This window comes from Zophobas morio, unplaced genomic scaffold (assembly GCF_036711695.1).
Source record: "Zophobas morio isolate AGI-343-1 ecotype UQ-CSIRO unplaced genomic scaffold, CSIRO_AGI_Zmor_V1 ptg000004l, whole genome shotgun sequence".
NCBI classification, from domain to species: Eukaryota; Metazoa; Arthropoda; class Insecta; order Coleoptera; family Tenebrionidae; genus Zophobas; species Zophobas morio.
The window spans coordinates 10,317,824-10,338,878 of NW_026972109.1; the positions used below are offsets into that span (position 1 = coordinate 10,317,824).

The 21,055-nt window shown below is 34.4% G+C and overlaps 1 protein-coding gene across 2 annotated transcripts in view; it reads left to right on the top strand.

Moving 5' to 3' along the window:
- LOC135141189 (leucine-rich repeat-containing protein egg-6) overlaps positions 1-21,055 on the top strand; it is a 91,859-nt gene that overhangs the window by 41,530 nt on the left and 29,274 nt on the right. The window contains exon 1 of one of the 2 annotated variants that reach the window (XM_064072042.1): positions 320-452. The exons of the other annotated variant lie outside the window; for it this stretch is intronic. The gene's annotated coding sequence lies outside the window, so the exon portion shown is untranslated. Of the gene's footprint in view, positions 1-319; positions 453-21,055 lie in introns of those variants that run through there. 2 annotated transcript variants of the gene reach the window in all.

Below are 21,055 nucleotides of genomic sequence, written 5' to 3' on the forward strand. Positions count from 1 at the left end.
ATTACCTCCACCAAAAATTCCACCCCACAAACCTGGCAAAACTTTTTCGCAAAATTTAAATAGCCGCTTGAAGCGATCATTGCCCTTTCCCAGCTCCCCAAAGACTCAAAAATCATAACCCACCGTCTGCGACTCGCCATAAGCTCTCCTGCATTATTAACCCAGCCTGTTATGACGTCCGCCGGATCCCCAAAAACGGCGTTCCAGGCTCGAGACGTCCGTCGATCCTCTCGCATAGCGTGGGAGTGCGCCTATGGCGCACGTCTAGTCCAAAAGCTTACAGGTGAGTCTGAATTCTGGTATTGACCCAGCCGCATTTGCAAGCGTCTCCGCACCCGGATCGGGCGCTACCGTCGCTCGACGTCGTCTGGCGTCGGGCTTCAGTTAGCGCCCGCCGTGAGTGGAGACATGTCTTTGTTTCACTGTGCTGCTGCTGACACGGAGCTTAATTGGTAAGTCGATAAAAGAGCTTTTTTTCTAAGGGTCGTGGATCGTGGAGGGAAATGTTTGGGTTTTTGCGATTTTTGGGGCGGCGGGAGGAGCGGCAGAAAGTTTGAGACTTGGAGGGGTTTCCCGCGGAAATGTATGCTGACGCTCGAAATGTTTTTTGCGTTGGGGTGAAAGTTGGAATGGCGCCAAAAATTGGAAAAAAATGGTTAAAAAATGCGCATGATTAAATTAAGACAAAAATCTAACAAAAAAACTTAAAAAAAAGGTTATTAATTTTTAATTTTGTGTTTTATTGTTCTCTGCTATAAATCATGGTTTTTGACGGATTTTTTTTCTAATATTGTGTTGATTTTGCAAGGCTAAAAAAAGAAATAAGATGGAGACGAGATGAACAACTTAATCAAGTTGAAAAAGTAACGAATGTGTTTTTTTCTAGTTGAGCAACATCGCAATCTAACAAAAGAGTAAAAACTTCTTTGCTCAAGTTTGTTGATAAGAAAAGATTTTTTATTTAAAATAGGTTTTCTTAAAGTTATAAAACTCGATAATTAATCCTACATTAATAATGAGAGAACGCACTTAAAAGTTAATTGACTCTTTTAAGTCTAAAATATTATTAACTAAATGGAAGTAATTATCATATACATTAACCCATTCCCGAAATTTTTATCAACTGAAATTAGTTAAATGTTTCAGTTCGGCAGTATTTTTATAATGAAATTTCGTCACATAAGAAACACATCATATTAGTAAGACTTCATTTTCTAAGTCGTACTAATATTATTAAATATTTCCAGAGCAAAAAAATGTTTCTAATTTAATTATTAATTTAGAGTTACCCCGATTTTTTAATGTCATCTACAAAAGGTTATAGTAAAAATGTACTAAAATTAAAAATTATGTAATAAAATAAATATTATAATGTCGTTTTTGTTTTTAACATGTTTTTGAGTTTATCGGGGATATGGTATATCACTAATCCGAATTAATCAGTTTATTTCTTCCAAAAACTGGATGACATAATCTCAAAATTTTACTATGTAAATCTCATCTCAATTTTACTTTCTCAAAAAAATTATCAACAGAAAATCTATTTTATTGATTAAATCAAAACGACAAAATTTATTTTTAAAGTTCTGGGAATCTATAACACTTTATGGTAGTGATAAAATTTTGTTAAGACAATTTCTCTTGAATAGACACAACGTCCTCCTTTATTAGTCATTTAATAATCCATCCGTATAATGTTCTTAAAAAAAACACTAGGCGTTGTCTCAAAAACATCCTCAGACGCTCAAGATTTTTTCAAATTCTTTCAAAAACAATATACCAAGGGGCCAGAGATTCTTTCAAATTTTTGAAAAACAAAGCATTCAGAGCTCCAATTCCTTTCAAGACAAAAGACTAAGGCATCCGAAAATCTTTAGAACTTTCGAAAACAAGGCATTTAGAGTCTCGAAGTTTTTTCAAATTCTTTCAAAAATAAAAAACCAAGGGGTCCGGTCAGGTCAGGTCTTTCAAACTTTTTCAAAAACAAGGTATCCAGAGCTCCCAGATTTTTCCAAATTGTTTCAAAAACGAAACACTAAGGCGGAATCTTTAAAATTTTCAAAAGCACGGCATCTAGAGCCCCAAAGTTTTTCAAATTCTTTCAAAAACATAACACAAAAAACCCTTTAACTTGTTTCACATATTGAAAAAATGGCTCTAAGTATGTATTAAGAATTCTTTCAAATTGAACAAAAAAACACTAGGCGCTCCTAAAGTTCTTTCTAATTCTTTCAAAAACAAAACACAAGGAACTCCTAAACTTATTTCACATATTGAAAAAAGGCTTTAAGAATCTCAAAAATTTCTTTCATATTGAAAATAAAATGAACACTAGGTTGGTGCCCCCAAAATTCTTTGAAATTATTTGAAAAACAAACTCCAAGTAGTCCAAAAATCTTTCAAACCCTTTCAAAAACACGACATCCAGATTCCCAAGATTTTTTCAAATCCTTTCAAAAGCCAAACACCAAGGAGTCCGAAATTTTTTTAAACCCTTTCAAAAACAAGATATCCACAGTTATCAAATTTTCAAGGGGCGCGAGATTCTTTCAAACTCTTTCAAAAACAAAACGCTAAGAACTCCTAAAGTTATTTCACAAATTGAAAAAAAGGTTTTAAGGACCCCGAAAATTCTTTTGATATTAAAAAAAAAGGGAAGACTAGATGTTCCCAAAATTCCTTGAAATTTTTTCAAAAGCACCAAGAAGTCCAAGATTCTCTCAAACTCTTTCAAAAACAAGACATCCAGAGTTCTCAAGATCCTTTTAAATTTACAGAGAGATAAAACACAAAGGGGCATGAAATTCTTTCAAACTTATTCAAAAACAAAACACAAGGAATTCCTAAATTTATTTTACATTTTGAGAAAAGGCTCTAAAACTCCGAAAATTCTTTCATTTTGAAAATAAAGGAACACTAGGCGCTCCCAAAATTCTTTGAAATTATTTGAAAAACAATGCATCAAATAATCCAAAATTCTTTCAAATTCTTTCAAAAACAGGATCTCCAGAGTCCCCAAGTTTTTTCAAATTCTTTCAGAAATCAAATACCAACGGGGGCGAAATACTATCAAACTCTTTCAAAAATTTCCAGTCTCCAAGATTTTTTCCAATTCTTTAGAGAAATACTCCAAGGAGTCCGAGATTCTTTCCAACTCTTACAAAAACAAGGCATCTACAGCCCTCAAGATTTTTTTTATTTTTTTCAGAAATAAAACACCAAGGGGCACGAGATTCTCTCCAACTCTTACAAAAACAAGGCATCTAGAGCCCTCAAGATTTTTTTTTAATTTTTTCAGAAATAAAACACCAAGGGGCACGAGATTCTTTCAAACTGTTTCAAAAGCAAAACACAAGGAATCCTAAACTTATTTCACATATTAAAAAAAAGACCCTAAAAACCCCGAAAATTCTTTCATATTGAAAACAGAAGGAACACTAGGTGCTCCCAAAATTTTTTGATATTATTTGAAAAATAATGCACCAAATAGTCCAAAGTTTTCCAGATTCCCAAGATTTTTTTAAATTCTTTCAAAAACAAAACACCAAAGGGTCCGCAATTCTTCTAAACAAGATGTCCAGAGTCCCCAAGATTCTTTCAAATTCTTTCAGAAACAAAGCATAAGAGACCCGAGATACTTCCAAAATCTTTCCAAAACAGAAAAGAAGAAACCCTTCAACTTATTACACAAATTGAAAAAATCGTTCTAAAAACTCCGAAAATTCTTTCATATTGAAAAAAAAGAACACTAGGTGCTCTTAAAGTTCTTTCAAATTCTATCAAAACAAAAATTTTTTCAAATTCTTTCAAAAACAAAACACTAAGGAGTTCAAAATTCTTTCAAACTCTTTCAGAAAAAATATACCTAGAGTCCCCAAGATTTTTTCAAATTCTTTCAGAACTAAAATACCAAGGGGCACGAAATTCTTTCAAACTCTTTCAAAAATAAGACCTCCAGAGTCACCAAGATTTTTCCAAATTCATGAAAAAATACTCCAAGGAGTCCGAGATTCTTTCCAACTCTTACAAAAACATGATACAAGGAACCCCTAACTTATTTCAAGTATTTAAAAAAAGGCTTTAAGAACCTCGAAAATTTTTTGCTGTAGAAGGAAAAACGATCACTAGGCGCCCCCAAGATATTTTTCAAGTTCTTTCAAAAATAAACCACCATTGCTTCCACAGATTTTGTCAAATTCTGTTAAAAATGAAACATAACAATACCAACAATAAAACGGAAGAGACTTCTATAAAAAAAAATATTCTGCGAATTTTATTTTTTTATGGTAACCGCTAATTAAAATGAAAATAGCTGCTAGGATTGTCATCAACCTTATGGCATGGACAAATATACGCTCTGATTGAAAAAAAGTCCTCTAGTAAGCCATGAAATGAATTTCTAAAATGATAATGTTGGTATTCCGACTATTTAACAGTTTAATCGAAAGTTAATTGACAGGAACTGTCAACTTGAGAAAAAAACGCGTTCATACTGCCAATATCATTATTTTAAAAACAAATTTCCTGGGCTACTAGAGAACTTTTTTTCGATTATGGTATTAAATTAATAAAAGTTTAAACAATAAAATAAATTGTTGATGCATCAAATTTTTGTCCTTTTGCAAATATATTGATAAATATTTTGAGATGATGTCATCAAATTTTTAAAAGGAAAAATAAAAAAAATTGTGATTAGCAATTTATGACAACATTAAAATGTTATAATATTTTACATTTTTTTTTTATCTTAAACATCTAATTGTAAGATAAAAAGAAGAAAAACCATAAGTTCCAATTTCGTGGTCATATTTTTTATTTTAAGTTAAATAAAATTCACTTAAGCTTGAGCCTGTGTTAGAAGAGGCGAACATTATTTTTACTTAAAAGCCACGTCATTGTCAAAAACCCTAAATAGCAGGGAACCTAATACATATACAAGAAACAGTACTCTTTAGCAAAGAAGATTTAAAATATTTCGCAACAATTATTAGGAATAAAAAAAATCTTAAATAATTCAAGCATTCCTAACTTTGTTTAATTTAGGATAATTTAAATGTGAAAATAAAACGCTGGTAATAACTAACACTCAAATAAATGAAATCTTTACGTTTAATTCTCTGTCTTGCCACTACAATTTAATTGTTATTTCCAGCGCCGCTTGCTCATTCCTAAAACATCCTAGCTTTAATAACTGGTCTACTAATTAAAGCAGCAGTATCACATTAACTAATTAAAACTATTTTAAACATGCATGGCCTTAATGAAAACTTCTGTAATTACTCTCAACTAACCGGCTTCTTCAAGAGGAGCCTACTTTTCCTCCACTTCTAGTATTTCCCCGTTTTAAAGTAGGATTCTGTTAAACTAAATTTTCAATGAACTTATATGGTGTTTATGCCCCATTCATTTTGTTTGTTTATTATTTGTCTAACAATGATACTCATAATTTCAATTGTGTAACGAACCTGTTGTAGTAACAATAAGTCTGAATTACAATGGTACAAAAACCTGTAACAGTAACATTTATCGGTTGGATTATCGAGCTATTGAACTAACCTATCGAAATGAGCCCCGTTAAAGCGTAATTAATTAATTATTAATTGCGTTGTGTAAGTAGTGACTTGCCAGAAATAAAATAATGGAATTTCTCAAGAAAAGTCAATTTTAATTATACTCCTACTAGCTTAATTAACATAAAAAAATCTCGTCCAAAAAAGAGGAAGGAAAATTAAGTTACTTGAAGCGTAGCTACAACTTTTATAGACAAGATACCATTCCTTAAAATGCAGACCAAATTAGAGCCGTCAATTATTTGCTTAACTTAAAGGTCATGCCGGAAAAACATTCCGATTTCCAGACCCCTGGGAATCCACAATTCGTAACACATTTTTACTAAAATTAAAACCCAAATAATTTTGTAGTCAATTATGATTTTAAACCCTCGAACAAACTTTGTTTATTTCAACTTTGTTATCGCTTCGCCGTACTGACTAAAACAGCAATAGTTACGATGGAAAGATTTACAATAACACCGCGCTTATGTTCAAAGATATGCGAACTAATAACCTAATAAATGGAAGCCTAAAATTGCTTCACATACGCCGTAGAGATAACAACCTCGCCTGTGTATCAACTTTATTCGCACATTCTCCTCGCAAGAACAACTATAAAGTAGTGTTATCATTTAAACCTGAACGTGCCGCTTCCCTAAATGGGTCCTTCGCCGCGCACTATACCGACTTCATTTAGTGGTCTGATACTAACCAAGAAAATACACCTAATGCGACTAATCGATCAAAAAAATTGTATTATTTGTGTCATTTTTAAAGACAAACAACGTCAACGTTTTTTTAAACATCCAATTTGTTGACATGTAGACTTACACAGAAACTTCAGCCAACCGAAACAATAGAATTTGTGGGATTACGCGACGGCAAAATAAGATAAAAGAATAAGAACATACGCAATACACTTGCGTGTGACCTATATTCAAGGGAAATTACATTTTTATACGCAGATTAGATCTGCATCAGTATGTGTTCCCGTTCGTACATTCAGGATAATTATGGCCGCAGGCCTGCGAAACACCCGTGTGTTTAATACTCGGTGTACGTTTTGTTTGGTGGCAAAAATAGCGACGAAGGAAAATTACAGCGGGTTTTGTGCTTTACAACAATAAAAAATGTGGGTAGAATGAAACATGTACACCACGATAACTGATTCAATATAGTTCATCAGTGGTTCATTTTGTTATTTTTTCTTGAAAGACCAGACTCAATGGAGTTCGATATCTGTACCACGGTCATGAATTATGCAGTCGCTTCGCTCGTAAATTATCTTTCAACGCCACTTTGTTAAATTTACAAGAATTAATGTACTTTTAGAGCAGATCGATGAGGAATTTCAAAAATTTTCGAAATGAGAGAAACGTTGACGCAAAATCAATTCACGTTTTCGTTGTTGTGTTATGTCAGTGACATGACATGGTCGTCGCTACTCAATTATCTAAAAGCCTTTTATCTATTTTAGTGGAACTCCAGCTTAAAGTAATTGTTGACTGTATCAAAACTCTTTCCAGTTGACGTTGGACTCGACTTATCCTTTCAGCTAAAAAATCATGTTAGGATATAGATCCACTTTGAGCTGACATTTTAGCCCAAACGAGGGAGTGACGACAACCGAGAGAATTAAGGAAACGAAAGAAAGGATGTTATTGGGTCGATGCCACCCCAACGCATAATAAAATCCAGTATATCCTGGAATTTAATTAGTTAACCCGACCGACGTTTTCCCCATTTCCATTATTTTGACTACTTTTGTGAATATTCTGAGTGAACATCCCACGTCATCTTGAGCTTCATATATTATCTATTATTCCCTTTTCACCTCGTGAAAAATGTATTTGACGTTCCCACCGACGTTCAACAACACCTTGTTACGCACATTCTAAATGAAAAATGAACCTTTCAATAATAAAAAATGTAAAGGAGACCAGAAAGTAAACATTTTTTTGGTTGTTTTTCTCGAAGATAAGCAATGGGTTTAGGTCAGACCTACTTCGTAGTAATTTACTACCTAATCGATTTTCTGTCTTAGTTAAAAGACAAAGAGCTTATAGAAATTCGTAATGTAGTTGATAATCCATCAAAACTGAAAAGGGTATTGTAGGGTTGTATAAGATTAAATTAACGTAAAGAACCTCGGGGCTAGTTATAACTAAATTATCTGATTAAATTAACGTTTGCGTAATCCTAATTGATTTGAGTGCATGTATGTAGTTGTGGTAATGTTGGTAATCACTGTTTTATCTGATATATGGGACACGCTGTTGATTTAAGCTCTCTCATGTCCTGTAAAGTGTGCTGTAGAGACGATTACTGCACCAACAAGCACGGAAAACCTTGTTAATTTCGATATGTATTTAGCATTAATTTTGCAAATACTCTCAAAGAAAGTAAAATATGACCTTTATCGCATGTCACTATCCATTTACCTCCAATAAATTTGTTCTATGAAACTGACATGAATAAGTTTACAGTACGTATTTGAAATCAATCAACTCTAATCGATTGTGATGTTGATATGACACGAATGAAACTTTTATGGTTCGTAATGTATCTATACTGAAGCTTCACTTTTTTGACGATTTTCACACGCAATCTCTTTTGTACAATATTCACCACCTAATTGAGTTTCAGGTTGTGTATTTCAGATTTGGTGAATGCTTGGTTGGAGGTGTTAGTTAAAGCAGGGAGTGCTGAATTAATGACTATTAAAACGCGAGCCTGATGTACTTTTGCTATTAGTTTGACGCAGAAGCGACACCATATTTTTCGCAGCACTAATTTTCTGAATTACATCCATTATAATTAAAACAACATATATCAGAGACATAATTTTCAAACTGCGAAATGCACTTTTCCGGGATTTGGAATAACGGGAAAATGAAACATCCATTACAACCGAAACATCAGCATGTTGCTTTTTTCATTTACGGTTTGTTTTTGCGCCAACTTTTTTAATTACGTGGATACGGTGATAATTCAATACCATTTCGCATCAACATTTATACAGAAGGAAATAAAATGATCCTAAGTTCTATATTAACATGTTTATTTCATTAAACAAACTTTAACAAGTTCTATGTGTGAAAACAATTTAGTTTATTACACATGTCAACTTATCCAAACAAATTTACTGCAGTTCCCGGTTCGAAAAGGCAATTCCAAGTTGTATTTGTTAGTTACAAATGGTTTAACTCTGCTTTGAATAAAGATAAAGCTGCAGTTAATTAAAATTCGTGTGGCAGAAAATATGGTTATTATTCTCGGTACGGTATGATCATCTTTGATTAAACTTTGCACATTCCATAAAATAAATAACTTAAGATAGGATCTCTTTTGTGTTTTTTTCTTTTCTTTGTTATACTTTACTGCTGCCTACACCAGTTCTGTTGTTATTTAAAAAAAGTATCTTAATGAACAAAATATCGTCCACTGGAATAATTTACAACCAAACCAACAAGATTAATGTTTATGCTTAATAAGACAAATGTTCAAACTATACATCATTTTCATGTCACGGCGCGTTGTCGCTTTTCGTTTATACATTTTTTTAGTCGGAAACACATGTAAAACCCCTGACAGCGTTGAAACGCCGGGTCATGAAATACTGTTGCTTCGCATCGCGTATTAGCATTGCAACACGTTTCCGCTGTTTAAAAAAAACATTTCGTTGAAAGCGCTGCTGTTCCCGAATTCAGCTTTTTCTAGCTGGTTTGTTTTTGTATTTTCACGTCAAGTAATTCCGAATTGAACGAAGCAAATATTGGGAGCGACGGAAGTGACATGGCACCTAGGTGAATTTAGCATGATAAATTATCTTGGTTGAAAGTGGATTGAATAAACAGCGCCTTGCAAATGTGCTCGAACTTTAGAATAAGAACAAACATGGTTTTAATTGTCGTAACGCTGGCTCTAGGATATATAGAGCGAAAATGCTCTTAACTTAATTAGCAGTAAAATTATTATTGTTTAATTAAACCCCTTTGAAAAATCCAGCTACCGGTATTGACTTCCTGATTAAGCAAAATTTCACCTTCGTGTTGGAACAATTGTCAGCTCTCCTGCACCCATTAAACTGGATCGCAATTTCACTAAACCCCTCTTAATTTTTCATGAACGCATAAAACCCGAACCGATATGTGATGGCTTTTCCAAAATTCATGAATAAAGGGGATTTTGCCGTGAATGCCTCCATTTTGTTGCGAATCATTTCTAAATTTAGTACCAAACTACAACGTTATATTTCCCCCCAAAGATCTTGATTTAGTTAACGGGAGGATCTTGCTTGTCCTTAGAAAATTACGAGCTTCTACAAGTGGTTTATGGCTCTTGCTCCGTCCAAACTCAATTTCAACACTCAGCGTGCAGTTCCACGACATAAATGGATCAAATCATGCAATATAGTAATAGCCCTGTATCGATTATCTCGAGTGCAGGTGCATTCTGGTAAGCACGGTTAAAATCTGGGTTAATTGGAAGAATCTGGTGTGACACGACATGAAACCAGATTTTATCAGGGATTTTGCGCTAGCACGTAGGATATCTGAAGAAATTGATTGAATTACTCGACTCATTATCGGAAACTAGAAACAAACGCTAAATTCATCCCTCGGATAAAGATACTGTGTGTAATAATGACGTGCGTTGCTAATTATTATTTGTGGCGAGGAATCCAAACAAGTATCCGCTTCATAAAAATTTTAATTTTCCGTTGTTTACTCTTTCCTCGCGCGTTTTTTTCTTTGCAAATTTCTACCTACGGCGGCCATTAATAAACAAAATCGTCTGTTTTTACGTCAACACAAATTGTCCTGGATGATTTAATTGCGCTGCGTCGGCAAGTCCCTGTTTCAGCAAACCTGTGGGAAATCCTGAATATAAATTGGATTAAATCCATCTAAACCCAACTTTAAGGAGTCATCAAGCGATTTTTCTGTCACCTAGAAAATCAGCGGAAGATTGCTCGGCGAACAAAGACACTCAAAGAGTGACTACTCCCCCGAGTACCGTCAAATCACGCATTGCTTGGTGGCTTTTTATTAAACTTTTTCTCCATTTTATAAATAAGCAATGAAAGATCGAGCAAAAAGCTTGGTTTTTTCCAACTTTTTGTCGACTGATTTTCCGCCCAAACTAACCAAGAAATTTCTGATTTATGAACGTCTTGTTAATTCTGTCACTTCCTATCCTTCCGCATGTCTGATTCCGACTGGGCGTCTTTCGATAAAGAGATCAACAAGTTATATCACTGATTTATGTTCAGAACTTTATCACTCGACTTTGAGGATTTAAATCAACACAAACTTTGAATTTAGCGATCCCCGAAAGAGATATTTAATGCTAGTCACAAATTTTAGGAGTTTAAAGCTTCGAGGTGTTGGTTGTGTTTATTATTTATGAGTTGAGACTCTGCGACTGTGTTTTTGTTTGTGTTGCTAATATATCGTGAAACTTTAAGCTTAACTATTTTTAAAGCACTGTGTACGTGAGCTAGTCGATTGAAATTCTATTGTGCTATTCGCAACGTGGAGTTTTAATTGCGTGATTGGTATTAACTACCAGAAGCGTTTTTAATTAACCTACATTTGAAGCGAAATAATGGAACGCCAATTTTAAAACAATTTTTTGTTTTTAATATTAATAGAGGCGCTCGAAAAAAATTGGCGTCGCTTCCAGATAAATATTGTACAATTTTTTACATGGAATAAATTTAAAACAAGCGGGTATGCGAAACGCTATAACATATATCCTTATTTCACGAAACTGGAGGGCCCTATTAGACGTATCTTCCTAAATTAATAGCCAGACTTAGTATTAAATGAAGACGCAACCTTACCCTGGTAATAACTCCGCACATAAACTGGTTAAAGTTGTAATTATGTCGTAATGCGTGATTTAATGACATAATTATCATCTATTTATACTTTAGAGCGAGCTGACATGTTTACGCTTTAGCTAATTTATCATGTTAACTTATTGTTAGTGAGCTAATTAGTTAAGCAAACTGCTTGGAATTTATAGAGCGTTAGGGTGAGACTTAATTTTTAAAGCAAACTTTTCCAACTTCCGATCGTTTCAAAAAGTTTGATAAATTGATCCAACCTACCCATTCGGGCTAATATTTTATTCAAATTAATCGTTTGAAAAGTCGTACTTACGTATCATTTTATTTCATCCAAAAGTTGTTCAGGCGTAAACCGCCCTTGACTTTTATAAATAACAAAGAAGGAACGTACTTTAACACAATTTGAGTTTTTCACTCCAGGTTTTTAATTAGCGAGCTGAAAATGTAATTTCTCTGAAGGACTCTTCTCGTCGTCGTTCTGGTGTAATGGAAGTGTAATTATGTTCTTCATATGTTCTCTCCAGTGTTAACACCATATTCAACGGTCGAATTTTATACTTTTGTTTAATTTTCTTCCGCTATATAGTGAATGAATGACAAATTTAGTTCGCATTAAGCCCGTTTCAAATTTAGATGTGTCATATTTGCGGGGTCTTTGTCAGGCTGCTCAAATATTTATTTAGAAAGTGGACCCTTACATTTGTGCTAAAACAATATTGATTTATGTAGCACATAGTCAGGCATAAAGAACAATGACTGAGACTGCAGGGGGTTGGAAATCTGTGGGGAGTCGCAAACGCGGCCATCATTGTGTTGAAAAATGTTTCTGTACTTTACAAACGCAGTTTGAGTTCAAATAAAAATAGAAAACGATTTGTTTGGGCTTCAACACCAACCAGCGGGAGTCGTTACAGGGAAAGCCAGCGAAATAAAACAAAACTAGCTGGTATAATTACAAATATCGCATAAAACCGACTGCGAATTACAAGTATTATTTGTTTTTAGTGAAAGTTAATGTAATTTTCTTGTGTTTTTAGAAGTGCGTTATCCGTCGTTTCGCTTTATTTATAATCCGGAAGGCGGCAGGTTCATTAAATGGTACCTAACAACCAATAAAAGCTCATAACGCTAAATTTACCGTTATAAAATCATTTCAATTAGATTAAAATATGAGCAGGAATGCCCGTTGGAAATTGCTGCAATAAAATGCCTATAAAAGCATTTAACAGCTCATTACACTCTCAACTTCAGTGCGAAATGCGAAAGCCGGATTTGGATAAGCCGTAAGTTATAATTTATCTCGGCAAATTTTGGAGAACTGGCGCATGACTGCTTATATGCTCCGTTGGGTCGAGAAGCTATCAGTTATCTAAAATTGCTGTTTAATAGAAATTTTAAATTATGAATCTGTAAGTAAATTTACAAAATTTAGACCCGGCGCATCCACCAAATTTACCCAGCTTTTCAACCTAAATCGTTCAGTGTCATAACAGCCTTTATTTAACTACTAAAACAAATTTAGTTTTCGTTAGACCAATTCCGAATGTCTTTGTCAACAAAGTAAATAACCCTCATCTCTCCGTCCTCGCCAGTTTTTAGAATCCCCTATATTCAAAGAAACACTGCTTAATTATTTATACCGTCTGCCTGTAACTCCCGACGAAGTTAACAAATTTGAACAACCACGTCTTCAATTTTTCATCAAATATACGTGCAATTGAAATGCTCGACGCGCTTCAAAATAAAACCACCAGTCTGCGAAGATATTGCCTTGAAATTTCAGTGCTCGCAAAAACTAGTCTGGGCTTTGAAAGTGAACAAAATCCAACTTTCCATCGTAGTTGTTTCAAAATTAGATTATTCAAACCCATTTCTTTTCATCTCGTACGAAACTCCGCTCCATCTGATTACAGAAATCTCCTTCACGTAGTCCATATCCGAACAAGGTTGCGAAGCCCGATAACAATCTAAATTTTCTATTTAGTCGAGATTGACCTGCTACGAAAAAATCTCGAAAGCGATTTATGCGTGACATTTAAATCAGTGTTTAATTTCGCAGATACAGTTTTAAGCCGACGTCATCGCTTTTTTGGAGGGGGATATTAGAAAAGTTTCGTCAGCGCTTTAACTTTTCGCCATATTTTAAAGAACAATGAGGAGTTGGACAGTTGAAAATTGTTCGTGTAATAAATAATAACAGAAAATCGGAAACGGGAAATGTGAGACGTCAGGAAGCGTGAAATTAGATACTGGTCAAAATGATCCTGTTACATTATTCCCCTAAAGTATCGCTGGGGAAATAAAAGAAAATCAAGTGTCGTAAATGAATCGCTGCGATTTATTGATTATGCAGAGGAGAATTTTCATTTCAGACGGAATTTTCCGGTCCGTCGATAAATTATTTTGGATTTAATTGAGGGAAAATCGGAAAACAGAAGGGGTAATACTTCGAGGGTGAAATACCGTGGTTAATTTTTTTTCTTTTACGCTTCGTAATTAGGTTGCAGGGGTCGCTCCATTTGACGTCCTGATAAAAAATAACATCTACCAGTTAAAATATTGCCAGCGTGAAGTTTTTATAAGTTTAGACATGAGTAGGTGCGTGTTAAGATAAGAATAACGCACAAGAAGATTTAGGAATATCGGGGATAAACGGTGTCTTTGAAAGATGGCCATAATTAAACTCACCCTCGTTATTAACCCATCATGCGAAATATTCACTAAGCAGTCAAGTTTCTACGAAACCAATCACTCTGATAAAATCTGCTCGTTAGTATTCACGTTAAAAACTCCACTATAATGTAACTTTTACACAAAATGACTTTTAAAATTCTTATCAGCCCCCACAGAATGAAGATATTGCACGCATACTTTTTAAAATCGTAACCTTTTAGAACCTCGTGTCAATTCACAATCTACCCTCTCGTGCCCATGGAACGATTGAAAAGGTGATTTACTCCGTTTCGAACTTGACCTGTTGCAGATAATATTCAAATATGGTTCATTTTACGAACGACATCCACATAAAATTAGTTCAACAGGATGAAGTGCGTCGTTCGTGTTCAATTCCACTGTGTTTGATCGGGGTTGTAAATAATGAGTCAACATCAATTACATTAAGTACGACATACGCTGGATTAATTTATCTGGAGGATCTGTCTCCTAGCACGTTCCACTGCGGCGGAAAAACATATCGAGTAAATAGATCACTGGAAAATGACACCACCGGTTTATGAAAAATTATAGGGTTTTTAAATTTTGTGATTGGAACGATTGCGTGGTCATAATTTGTATAGATATCGTTGACAACACAAGGTCGGTTAAAAAGGGTTAATTTGTTAATGTAAAAAATACTGACCAGGAAGATTAGCAAACGTGTTTGGAATTCGTGTTTATTTTTTTTTTTCAAACATAACGATATTGTTTTTATTAACAAACACCTGCCACGCGCAATCTGACTTTTTATTTTTCAGAAGAAATCGCCAGCACGCAAGCTAGCTCGCATGAATAAAAGAAAGGTAAATGAGCTTCAGCAAAGGTTGAAGCAAAAGAAGTGTTTACTCCGAATAAAAGGAAGGTTAAATAAAAACATGATTCCTTGTCTGTATTCATACAAACTGTTTAAAAAACTTTTAATTTTTAACTTTAACACAGAGCGTTATTAACTATGCATCGCCTTCATCATAATTACCACCTCTTGTGCAACCTCAATAGCCCAATTACTCTGCCAGTGTGGGGAAAAAGTTGCCTCTCTTCAATCATACTGCCGTTTAATTTATTCGTAACTTAATATTCGCGGTAGCGTGAAGTTTCGTAAAATAATAATCAACGATAATTATCCGAAAACGCTGCTACCAAAGCCATAAGATTAACCCTCGGCTTTTTTCCACCCTTCTCATCCCGAGATATGTTCTGCACCCTTTCCACACGGAATTAATTACGTGTTAATTACGTAGATTTCACCTAACGCCTTAACCATACATCTGACGTTAATGAGACGTCGTAAGGACACTCCGTCCCCTGTTGCTGGAGAAATCCGGGCTGGATAATGAGGTCGACCGGAGTTTCCACCCAGATTACACGCCTCGCATTGCATGTTCTACCTACACTCTTGATTTATCACAGCCTGTTTTCTTCAGCAATTGCCGTCTACTTCTTTTTATTCTACTTTACATTAGGGAATTTTTCACTCCAGGTTGTTAAATCACGTTATAAGAATATGATCTCCACCTACTGGAATATTCTTCGGGAACTCAGTTGATCCGGAGAATGGATGAGCAGGTGGGATGCAATTTCTGCTGGAAGTAATTTATTCCAGTAATAAAATGTGTATGGTCGTTTTTAACTTGGCGGAAAATTTCATTCGGGTGTGGTTAAATGGGTTGTCGACGCTCGGGTTTGGTAATCATAAAAGAATAATTTCCAGTCTCTTAGTGAAAAGGTGTTGGAAACAACAAGAGAAAATGAGTCATAAGTTTCAAAATGAAAAACGCCGAACAAAAATAAAATTACACCTATTACAATACTTTCCTAGCTTGTTCCGGGATAAAAACAGGAAATAATAAGCACGACTTCCGACTTCCTGTCGGAAATTTGTTGTCGGTAATGTTAGTTTCTACATATAAGATAATAATAAATTATTTAAGCAATAAATATCATAAACTAAATTCGTTTCTGTACACGTCCATTTACAAAGTGATATTGATTTTATAAAAAAAATATGAATAATAAAATATGAGTTTGACGTAACGTGACAATTTAGAGGTAATTTTTTTGTTGTGGAGTAACCATCAAAATTTGTTTTGATGTACCAAAGTATTTATTTACACGAAAAAATTAATTTCAGAGTATACACCGCTCTTGGACATAAACACTAAACAGTTTTATTCACATTACAGAAATCTCTCGTCCGCCCAGCATGGTAATAATTTCCTTTAGTACGTGTAAAAATATTATGTTGTTATTAAATTTTTGTAACAAAATACATTACCCTAAAAGGCTTTGAAACACAAAACATTCGTTAAACTTAGTTAGGAGCACATGTAAAATATGAAATTAAACAGAGATTTTTAAACACCAACAAAAAAAAATTACACAAATGATGGCAAGGAAGCCGAATTTATCATTTGTCTGACAATAATGTCCTTTATCGCTTATAATTAACCCAATATAGAACTATAAACCAGATGCAGGGGACCCATTAATCACCCGTATTGAATAACACAGCCCGTACTTAAATTCCGGACAAAATAGAAGTGTGCATTAGGTCTCAGGTGCTCCATGCGGCTTACAAATCTTGTAAAATGACTCCTCCAGGATTTCAGACTCAAGCCGGAAACGTAGAAGTGCGAATTACCCAGCTTTACGTCGCAACGTTTTGCACCAAACATAATACAACCGAAAATAAAATAAATTTCGTCTCAGAAATTAACGACACATGGTATTTATGTTTTTTGGTTTCTGCGAAACTTTGAACAAGATGATTATTAAGACTTTCTCGAGTTTTACAAGGCAATAACTTTTATAAACCACTAAAACAGGTAATAACCGGCAGCTAAGCGAAACTAGAGCAGTAACTTTCCCGGTGTGTGTGAGTTTAAAATTCTCGGCACAGTTTGCTGTTATTATGCTGAAAGCCATATTTCGAGTTTGGTGATCAATTGGGAGACGAAAGTCAGAGTTGTGCTTTCAGGAAACATAAATTTTATATCCTGCCTGGATTATGGCTAGTCGATCCTGGGATTATGCGATATCTTATGAATATTCATGGTTATGGTAACAGGTTGGAACTGGCTGGCCAACATAAATCAAGTTTGTAGACTAGTTGCGTTCGTCTTGCATGAGAAATTTATCAGTGGATATGCTCTAAGTTGCATGGGTAGTTTATGGACTTGCCGTGATCAAAATGTAACAGCACACATTTTCCATTGAATTTTTTGAACGTTTTTAAGCTTCACCAGAGACCCGATGTTTTTATTGTCTGACTTCCTTATTATTTTTCTCTTCCTCAACTATTATATTTAATTTGAGGTCGAAGCCGTCTTTTTCCAGTCCTTTAGAAACTTTCTATAATTCCCCGACTTTCAAGAAAGGAAAAAGAAATTTGATTGAAAATCACCGCTCCGCATTTTTTTAAGGTCTCCGAAATTTCTCTTATTGAATGGCCTAAATCGAAAAAGCGAATCACATGGATTTATTATTGGTCGTTCATCGGGAACCAATTTGTGTTCCTTTACTCAATTTGTGTGTGATAGCTTTGAAGTTAAACAGCGCGGATTTTGTCTATATTGACTTGTTTAAAGTTAGCGAACTTAATATAACATTTTATGGGTGAAGTTGCAAATGTCAACACTCACTTAAGTCGATAAATTCTTGCGTTTGTCAAACACTAAATTGATGGATCTCTGGTTTTTGTTATTTTTTATAGAAAAATGGAGCTTCCTCATAAAATATTGTGCGCTGATTTCCTTCAGCCCCATTCATTTTTATGTTTTAAGGAGTGTTCATTTTATTAAACGGACACCTTTAAAGTAACGCCACTTTTATAATTTTTAATCTAAATTATTCTAGTTTGTATATATGAAAGCTTTAAGTTTTATCTATTAAATGCCATTTTTGTTTTCAAAATAACGTTATTTCTTTTTGAAATGAAGCGAATCGCCATTGGGGCAAAAAAATTATCTTTGCAAAAGTGATGCTACGAAAAATTTCCGTTGGGGGGACTGCCTAAAATAACTAAATTTTCAAAATCAGCAGTGTTCCAAATAATCAAAAAGTTTGGGGAGTTTAATACTTTAGAAGATTTGCTCAAATCCAGACCGAGAAAAGGCCCGCTTAACGAAAATATTGAGGAAGACATCATTAAACTGCTAAAATTAACGAAATGTATGTCTGTGCGGGAAATACCGAAGAAGCAATATGTTACCGTAGGTACTGTACAAAATATAAAGACTCGGAATAACATTAGAACGTATTAAAGCAAAAAATCCCAAAAAGAAGCGAAAAGCAGCGCATACAGTTTCAAAAAAAAAAGCAGGAAGTTATGAACAATTTTGGTCAGGAACAAAAATCGTTGTGTTTTGATGGACAACGAAACTAAGGTTAAAATGGACTGCAATACACTACCCGACTCCCAGTTTTTTAATGCAGTCGTAGGGGAAGATGTCCTCGATGACATGAAAACAAAAAAAATTGAAAAGTTTGGGAAAAAAGTCTTAGAGTGGCAACCGATTTGTTCTTGTGGGCTAAAAAGTTTTAGTTTTTTTTTACGATTGGAACAATTGGGGGCGATGATTACAGGAAAGAATGTATAAAAACGCGATTATCGCCTGTTTATTGCAAACATCATAACCCTCCATTGTTTTGGCCAGATTTGGCTTCGGTTCACTACGCTGGTGCCACTCAGGAGCTTCTTAATGCCAATAATGTACAGTTTTTAAAAAAAGAAGATAAACCACCCAACTGTCCTGAGGTTCGTCCACTTGAGCGATAATGGGCAAATATGAAAGCAGTGTTAAGAAAAGATGGCCGAACAACATCATGACTTGGAGAATTTAAAAAAATGTGGCCTCCTGCTACGAAGAAAATCACAAACAAACCTGTGCAAACAGTGATTCGCGGTATTCGCGCAATAGTTAGAAAATTTTATAGTTTCTGAATATAATTGATTAGAGAATAAGAATAATTATTTCATTTAACATTGTTAAACATTTTTATAACAAAAAAAATTAAATTAGCCCAAAGTACTCGAATTAGTAGCAATTTTTCAGTGTCCGCTTTATAAAATGAACATTCCTTATAAGAACGAAAATACAATATACAAATACTGTTTAATTTACATTCACCCTCTTTATGTAAAGTCCAGAAAAGCTACAGACGTTTTTGAACACGTTGAACATTCATTTTTATCTTCCGATAAATTTGAATCCATAATTTCAAACCTAGATGTAAAAATTTCAAAAAATAATGTAATATTTTTCTGCAGAACTCTAGCAAATGCACGACTGCAATCAAAACTTCCGCAATCACAGCATCAAAACGTATTTTCTGGATTTCATTAGTGTTTTATTTCTTTGAAACTCCCTACCTCAATTATTGTTTTGTTGTTCTTTCAAATGAGACATTCTATGCTTAACAAAACAACGACTACTCCACCATTTGTTCCCGCTGAAATTAACTTATTTGTCACAAAAGTTTACTTCAACAATTTAGGTCTGCATCTAGGGCAAGCATAAAATTAATTCTCGGTCGGACTAATGTTCCCTTGCACAATTATTACGGCTTTCTGCTTGCATCTGCAGCGCTAAATTCCCAATTCGATAAATTTGCAACCTGCATACATATTCTGTGCAGTTTATCGCATTAAATTCAGCATTTATATTGCTTTGGTGGCAACGAATCGACGGTTGTGTTGATTGAACACAACGTGACAACAATGATAATGGGACAGGGATAAACATTTGAGTTTTTGGAACAAATTACAGAAATAAATTACGAATGTTTCGATTTACAATAAAAAATGTTAAGTTGTTTACACAAAATTTCCATTATGCTTGAACACAATGTATACTATATATTCACGTCACAGCTATTTTTACCTAAACGTACTCGTATATTTAATAATTTCGGTGATGACGTCATAATTTTTTGGTGGGAGCAGATACGTCAGTTTTAATAGGGTTTAAAAGGGCCTCTGTGTGATATTAAAATTCTGCGTCGCGCTTCAGTAGATAATCTAGACGAGGCAGCCTTGACGCCTACGTCGCGACGTCGAGAGATTTTTTAAATAACACCTACCCGATTTTTAATGAGGTTTAGGACATTAATATTCCCTTTTATTTTTGGAGAAATTATGAAATATCATCTATCATAATAAAAAAATATCGAAAATAAATAAAAACGAGGCCGCGTAATATAACGGTCTAAATATCGCTGGGCACTAAATTAGTGGTCGATACGTCAAAGGTGACTGGTCACCGATTGACCTTAACCACGTGGAGGTGTCAGTGCACAAATAGTAACCGCATGGATTAGTTTAACAAAATCGTTTTACCTCCAAAACTCTGAATTTAATAGTTGATCAAAATTCAAGCCAAATGATAAACTCCAGCGAAATACATTACATCTTGATACGACCAAGGAGCGGCAAAAGAAGGCGATAATAAAGAGCAACGAGGTTTATATTAGATTAAAAAATCGCGAAATGAGATTTCCTTAATCCTGAAAGCACGTAGCGACCCTCCAATTCAACCCCCTTTCATGTTTTGCAGAAAGTAATTATTAGTTATCAAAGAACCCTCTTAACAAAAACAGATCTCCGTCTATTAGTTTCTCCATTTTCAAGCATAATGGGTTCTACCAAGACCTGTGCAATTTCGCAGCTTATGTTTCTACTAATCACACTGCAGTGGGAATCAATTTGAGGTAGCAGGAGATTTGGGTAAAAAGCTTTTATTTTGTTTTTTCGAATGGAAGCTTGGGGAATGATAAAACATACAAAGGTTGGAATAATTGAGGCTATTCTTTGGCTATTCTTTGTAATCTAATTGTAACAGTTGATGGATTTAAAGAAGCACTGGTTCGCATGTACGGCGTTCATCTAATGGGAAGAGTGAGGGAGAAATTTATTCTCGTTCGAGTTTACTGA